Consider the following 8,276-nt stretch of genomic DNA (forward strand, 5'->3'; position numbering starts at 1 on the left):
CTCAGGCTTCAGGGGAGCCAAACAAGCTGTAAACACAATATTAACATTTTATCGTCTTATTAATTTTACTAATCCACAGACACTGAGCAATATTATCATTCACTGGGAGTTGTGTTTCTGTCCACCTGATGAATGGAAGTCTAATATCCACTCCTGCTTTAGTGCTTTTTTAGTCTTCTTGTTTTTTCAGCACAAAGTGAATTTAATTGAGCTTTTTCATTGGAAAAAGTGACACTGAACCAAACCACTAAAGTTGCAGGCTGTCAAGCCATCACAATGAGCTGAAAGTCCATAGAGCTGAGAAGAACTGTAGAGTTGGGTGATACTTTTCTGTGGGGTTCATGACAATGAGCCAACAGTCACATTACAAACAGACATTTGAGCTATTGTTCATGTACAAATATTGATTAGTGCAGCTTTTAGTAGGGTCTGAGTATTTACTCCATGACTAGTGATAACTGAAAATTACTGTTGCAGACCAGTCAGACAGGCACTTTCACTGGTTTTTCTCCTCACTGCTGTAAAACTCTCTAGACAAGATGTTTTGTTGTTTACATGTTATTTCTCTGCCTCTTCCTTGCATGCAGGCAGAGTTAAGGGAGCAGCATTCATTATTGATCAGGCTATTTCCAAATGTCCTTATGAGTAATAAACAGTCGCACATAGACAGTCGGTGCATTAGTGTCAGCAGGAGCGCCAGGCGGACAGCAGAGGCCTATCAGTCACCATCACTCCCAACGTGACGAGACTGATTATAGGTTATTATTAAGCTGTATTGATTACTGCCAGGGGGAGCTAAGTGTGCTGGAGAGAGACTGTTGATTTGTATAGGAGGAGACTTTTACAGCTCCCCACACTACAGTACACCGTACTGCAGTAAAACACACGATTGGACAGTTTAAAGCAGTTTACAGTGTTTGACAACAAACAGTGTTTACCATCATGATTTGTTTAGCCTTATATTAGAATACACAGTTCCTCTGAGCATTTTCTCTCTGGGTCTATGTCAGGAAGTCATATTTACCATCAAATTCCATCAGTGGTTTTGAGCTTTTATCGTCACAATAATTATGGCTGTCCATTTATTGAATAAACCTTTGAAGTGGTAGCACTTTGAGATGCCATAGCCACCCCAAACACACCACTTTTGGGGGCAGAGTGAACAGCGCACAGGCTTTGGAAGCCATGTGGGTAACCTTGCCTGTACCACTCTGTCCACACACACACACACACAAACACACACACTCACAGACAAACACACACATATACACACACCATTCTCTCCTCCAAACCAATCATTATACCCATCCTGCCCACAGCTTGAGAGTCCTCAGGTCCACAGAACATACTTAGTTGTGGTTGAAGAAGCACTTACATCCACTCAGTGCTCTGCCATTCCCTGCCCAAGATGATGCCGTTCTGGTGGGGGAGATCTTCTTTTACGAACTTCCTGCGATCATCCATCAGCCTACTAAAAAGAAATGGATGGATATGGTGGCCACAGTCTCTAACCTCAAGAAAGGCCTAATGCAAGGGGTTTTTCTGGACCAGCTCCTCGGCCACCATTGCATAAGAAGTGATGTCATCAATTATTAAAACTCCACTGGGTTTAATATTTAATGGTGGCGACATGTAATTTACACTTACACTCGAGAAATCACAGGGTACAGACCAAAATAAACAAGTGTATTTGCTCCAAAGAGTGCAGGGGGGTGTTATATGAATCCTATCCGGTGAGCTCTGATTTCACTAATAATCTGCACAGTAAAGCAGCAACTGTGTGCTTGATTTGATTCATATTGGAAAGGTTTGGAACCACCAGATTTTAATGCACCATTTATCAATGTGAACTAAATCAATGAGGTTTTCCTTTTAGCAAAGTTGAAACCCTGGAGGGTGGAATATTCATCATTTTATACAATACTGCTTTTGATGGAACTCTTATGTATGGGCTACTATTTCAATACCACATGCCTCAAAGCAAAATGTGCCTCTGAGCTAAAAATGTTGTAATATATATAAAATATCAACCAGTCGCATGTGGCATAACACCAAAATAAAGAACCTGAGGCTCCGGACCACAGTTTCTTCACATCTCTGCATCCACTGCATCATACATAAAACTAGCCCTGTATTGCACTGTAACACCAAATGTCATTTATTGTATATCCAGCTATCCTGAGGTCCTATTTATCCAGAAGAAAGAAAAACAGCTCTCTGTCACAAAGCAGTGGCACCAGCCAAAGAGGTTTCAGCACCTTGCAGAAACTCCTGTCTGCTCATTTTTTGATTAAACTGTCTCTGTTTGCCGGTGACTCAGCTGGACTATGCTGTGGCAGTAACCAGGAATTTAAATGAGGTGGTGAACTTTGAGTTAACACCTTTTAGGGTTACAGATGATGTGAACATGTGTTGTGAATTTGGGGGGTGGGGGGCTTCATATTGCCATAAGAGAAGCAGAGTGACCTCTGACATGTGTAACACCTCCTAATTTGTCCTAAGGAGAAGTTAACGAGGCCTACTGGGGAGAAGGTCATTAAAGTATAGGGCACTGGAAACCTCACTGACAGAGACAAGGAGCCTGTGTGTCTATAAATGTGATGAATTTGTAGAGTTAAGAGTCTTTTTAAAAAGACATTAATGTAGTAATTTATGTCTTTTCAAATACTGGTTAATTCTGTCAGCAAAATTTGATATACATATTCAGTTAGGGAGTCAAAGTGTTCCTATACAGGGATTAGATGCAATTGCATCCATTATGAACAAAAACTGAACATTATAAGTTCAACAAGAGACAAATTTACAGCTGTGCTATTCTAGACTGTATTCTACTGTACATGTGTTCAAGTCATTAGGTCCATTCTTTGTATACCTGTATCAGGCTGCAGTGGTGGAAGAAATGTTCAGTTTACTTAAGTAGAAGAAACAATACCACAGTATAAATATATGTGTGTGGAGTAAAGTATAAAGTAGCATCAAATGGAAATACTCAAGTAAAGCACAAGCACCCAAAAACTGTACAGTACTTGAGTAAACATACATATGTTAAAGCAGGTGTGGCCCCAAAGATAATTTGGCAATTTGTATCCCATCATGCTTAGGGAGTGCCTCCTTCAAACTGTGTCCCAGACAAAAGTAAGATCTGGGTTGTGTAACAGAGTGTTGCTTTGGTTTGTAGTGGTGGCAAAATGCCCCACTTACTGATACTTAACTTGGCAATTACATACAAGGTACACCCAGCCATACTGTATATATGTGTGTGTGTGTGTATGCTGGATATTTGTGTGTGTGTGTGTGTGTGGGTGCACACATGTGAATTCATGTGAATCATGAGTGAGTTTTACGAGCACTGCAGAAGAAGGTGTCAAAACCAAAGTAAAGAAAATAAAGCTGTTCTTATCTTTTTCACTGATTTTATCAGATAAAAAGGTGAAAAACAGAGAGCAGAATTTACTACTAGAAACTCACATGTTCAACCATCCGTTAGGTCTTCTATGATCATACGACTTTTCCTTAAGTTCACCTCTCGTGCACCCAAAGCAGTGAAACCACACCATATGCTTCCAGGGCAGTGTGCTTACCACTGATAAACATTCCTCAGACTGTGGTGGAAACAGATTTTTTTTTAAAAGCTGCTGTGTGTGCCTTTGTCAGCCAGGAGCCCTTGACTACGACCGAGGTGGAATGCATGTAAAGCTGTGCGGCTCTGAAGGGCCCCTTTTAGCTGCTACACCACTGGAGGGCACTGCTCTGTCTGCCTTCACACAGATGGCTCTTTGTTAGGAGATGCTTTCGCCACAAACACAGAACATCAAGAATATTAACAGGGACAAAGTGACTATATATTAGATATTTGCTGCATTTTGCATCATGTGTGATGTAAGTTTCTAACTTGGTTTTTCTACAGCCTTGGGAAATATATTTACAGTGTAATCACCCCAAAATTTAAAGGTCAATGACAGCTCATTTCTGGAGGCCATATTTTAACTGTGTGTTTATCTCTAAATACCCCCAACTTTTACATATCGTTACAACTATAACAACTAAATGCACACAAGTGTTTATTATTATTAGTGTTAAAGGTAAAGGCTGTTTTTGTGGTATGAAGTACTTTGCTCACCAAAATGAAAAACAACAACACACAAATGCCACACAGCATGAAGCTGTCTCTACCGCAAAGCTCGTAGCCGTGTTTTTCTATTTCCTATTTTTTTCCTTTCACAGCATACTGCAGGAGGGTTGCCTACATTGGAATGCTACCGGGTTTGAGTTGTTTCAAATGAAATAGTTTGGCCTCAACACCTCCGCCCCCTCTAGCCACAATGTCACAAACACTTACATCCTTGATGGAGGAAAAAAAAAGCACAGTGTGCAATGACGGTTGGCAGCGATAAAAGTGCAAAAAAAAAAATGGGGCAGCTGCAGAGCCAGAAAAGATCTGCTGACTCAGGGTTTGGGCCACTAGCACTAATGCTACAAGTGCTATTGCAGGACGGGCCTTGTTTGCTGGAAAAAGAATTGTTGAGTGGGTTAGATTGAAAAGAGCTGGTGGTTAATAATTACAGAAAATGACAGGATGGATGTGGAAATAAAGTGTTTGAAATGTGTGTAATATAGGTTGAAAGGCAACGGTGAAAACTGGAGAAGAGTTGGCATACAGGGTGATGAATACAATGATGAAAAACAGCGCAAACTCTTAAAAAAAGAGGCTAGAGGAAAAGTTGGAAAATCCATCGGAGACACAGTAGTATTCTGCATGACTGATAGCCCTTAATCAGAGGATATGATACAATGATGAAGTTCCAAACCACCGGCAGCCCCGTGCACCTCGCCATGCGCAGTGCTGGAACCGACGCCTGCAGAAGCTCTGACTTTATTGGAGGTGGGCAGACGTTCAAGTTTTTCTTTGACGCTCCACCCCGCAAGCCGCTTTTATGGGCCTGTTTACTAGCATGGGCTTCCAGAGATCTTTATCCAGTGTGCCTTTGATTTGCCAGAGCTCTCATCCCACATCCCATATGCAGCGGCAGAGACACGGGCCTTTCAAGACGCACAAATAGAAATCTGGCAGTCATTTCACAGTCAGAACATTTTTTTTTGTCTCTCCCCTCTCTGTTCACCCCCTTCATTTTATTCCTTTATACCCCCCCGCCCCCACCCCCTTTCTCCACATCTTCAGATATAATTATGGGGGCTCTTTGCAGATGTTCCCTCTTCCCGTCTTCCAGATTTGAGGAGATGAGTAGAAATGTGGTGATGTGCCAACAGAGTGGATGAATGCATTAATTCTGGACTGTAGCCACAGTGTTAACAAAACATTTTCTCTCTGATAAACACTAAATAAATAGTAAATAATAAATTAAAATGACAAGAGACTCAACGCTGCAGCAACAGGATATGGAAGCAACTAAAACATAATGTTAATTTCATTTATTTCCTATGACAACTGCTGTATTACAAAGGCTTCAGTAAACACAGAGCAGCTGGAGTGGCTCCTGGGGCCTCTACTGTACAATGTAGGTGGTCGCGATCTTACTGTACTCTCTCTACAAGACATACAAACAGTTCTTAATAATTCTGCATTAATAAGATACAAAGAAGTAAGCAGATATCAACAGAAAAAGCAGTTGAAAAACCACTTCCATCAACCCAGACCAAAACAACAAAGAGACCCATCACCAGCCAAAAAAAGGTCCAATAAGAAAAATATAGGGTACAAAAAGTAAAGTCAATACACACACTGCATATAGCTGTGGTCCAAGGATGACCATTGGACAGGGTGCAATTATCCTGTGTTGACACAAAAACACACTAGCCGTAACATTCACCCATTGTTAACACCAGCCTCTGTGGGTAGTCAACTCGAGTGGTGAGCCGGGCCAAACACAGCTCCTCCCACGTGAGGAGAGAAACCAGACCTGACCAGATGAGGCCGGAACCAGCCACAACCACACCGTCATATGACGAAGGTCAACAGGAAGTTTCCGGATGGGAGGAATAACACAGTGTTCGGCAGGTTTGGGACACCAGTGAGAGAGCTTCGCTCTCCTGTTCCCGCTCTTATTTCATTTGCCATTCATCACAGTGCCAGGAGCAGCTGTTAACGTCCCAGGTTGTCAGACAGGCGATCCCCAGGTGTGCCTACTCAGCAACATGGTGACAGCCAAACTAAAAGTTGCCAGGATTAGGCTCAGAATATAGAAAATAGAAAATAGTGGCCTCCGTCTCCAAAGTAGGAAGAAAGGGAGTCAGTCTGGGCATGAACACCTCTCTGCGGAGTAATTCATGAACTGCCACAGTCCGGTTGTAAAGTGTGATTTGGCTTGAAGTGGGTGAGGGGTTCTGCATGGCAGACAGAGGCAGGAAGCTCTGACTGAGGGAGAAAGGGTCAGCAAGTCTATATAACCGTTCCAGAGAGGGAGAAGTTTTTAACTGAAACACAGAGCCCCTCGCTTGTAATCCTCCTGTGGTTTCCTTCCTCAGCTCCTCGGCCCCAAAACCCCATGCAGACAGCCTCCCTTTTACTGTTGCACTCTAAACCGTCCCCCCCCCCCGTCCCCCCCCCCCCCCAACTCTCTCAATCTCTTTTTCTTTCTTTTTCTTTTGTGGTATAAAAAAGATGATGCTTATTCGGGTCTGGCTGTGGCCCTGGCTCTGCTCCATGGGAGGAGATGCGGTTTCTCCAGCTGCTGTGAATCCAGCAATGAAGGTCTGCACATGAGGCCATGCTTAATTTGCGTGGTTGAGGCTACGATACACCCCCACCACCACTTCAGTCCAACATCTATCTCAATATTCTATCCCTCCATCATCTCTTTGTATTATCGTTCTGAGGTTTGTCGTCTTTGTGGTGATTTCAGCCTCTTCTTCACCCTCATTTCTCTGCTCCCTCTCTGGACCAATACACCTTGATGTAACAAAGATTTACTTTTTTCCCCCTAGATATTACCTTTGAAAATGTTTTATATTCAAGCACTAAACATTAACATACTCACAACAGCTGCTTTCTCTAAATGGAGCAAGCGCAAGTTCCTGCGTTATATTACATTAAGAGTGGGTTGCAAGTCTTCAAGCAAAAGTGCTTTTGAGTGTTTTTGGGAAACACACTTTCTGGCAGAGAGTGAGATGAGATGATCACTTATCTGTACAGTATTTGAGCCAATGGCCAGCTAGCTTAGCTAAGCTTAGCTTTCAGTTAAGACTGAAAACAGAAGGATGATAACAAATCCTGCAACAGCACCTCTAAAACTTGCAAATTAACACATTATATGTTTGATTAATCTGTACAAAATTGATTTCTAAAAATGAAAATTTGTTAATTGAGTCAATTTCTAGGACTATTTCTAGATTCTCAGATGAAATAAATTCCTGTCAAGTGATTGGAAAGCATCCCCTGAAACATCATCATGAGGAGCACAAAAACTCTAGCAAATGCTGTTGAAGTGTTGAAGAAAATATTTCTGACTGAACTCAAGAGCTTGAACAGGAGAGTGTGTAAGTATGTGACTGATAAAAACAATAAATTAGCTGCACTTGAAAACAAGCCATACAGATGTGGGATCTATATTATACTTTAATGGAAGTATTTTGTGCTTCTATTTGACCAGAAAATGGATTCTGAGATGGGGATAGTGGCTCAAGGGAGGCCTTCCCAGTAGTCTGATGTTGTCTTATATTCAGCCAAATACAGTAATTTAGCTTTACATTCTTTGATTGCCAAAGTAAAGGCTCTATATAAGTCAAACTCAAAGTATAATTTAACTAAATGACACTATGAATGCCAAGAGACCAAGCACAACCTATTACTGAAGAAAAACTGCAGACACTGCCATGTCCAGATATGAGTCACATTTACATCTCCTGCACTAAACACTGCCTACTGTACTGATCAAAACATTACATAAGACTGGTGTGGTGGTAGGTTAGGAAGCCTGGCTGGGATCCAGAGGCTTTCTAGAGGCCCTGGCTTCTCTCTGTACATTAGCCAGGATATTAAAGGAAATGCAGGCCACCACAGGCTCCACTGCTGTGGTTTGCCATCAGCCGGAGCAAATCTGTGTGTTCCAGTGGCACACTCTCGGCCCAGTGTTGACATCAGGCCTGTGTGTGTGTGTATGTGTGTTGTGGGGAGAGTGGGGGAGTCGGTAGGACAACTGCATGACCACTGTGTTCCGTTCTGTGTGGCCTGTCAGCAGCCGGTCGCTATAGTAATACTCACTCATTACACATAATAGTCACAGAGACAAAGAGGCAGGCAGATGTAAAGGACCCACACA

The sequence above is a fragment of the Lates calcarifer genome, linkage group LG19, assembly GCF_001640805.2.
Source record: "Lates calcarifer isolate ASB-BC8 linkage group LG19, TLL_Latcal_v3, whole genome shotgun sequence".
NCBI classification, from domain to species: Eukaryota; Metazoa; Chordata; class Actinopteri; family Centropomidae; genus Lates; species Lates calcarifer.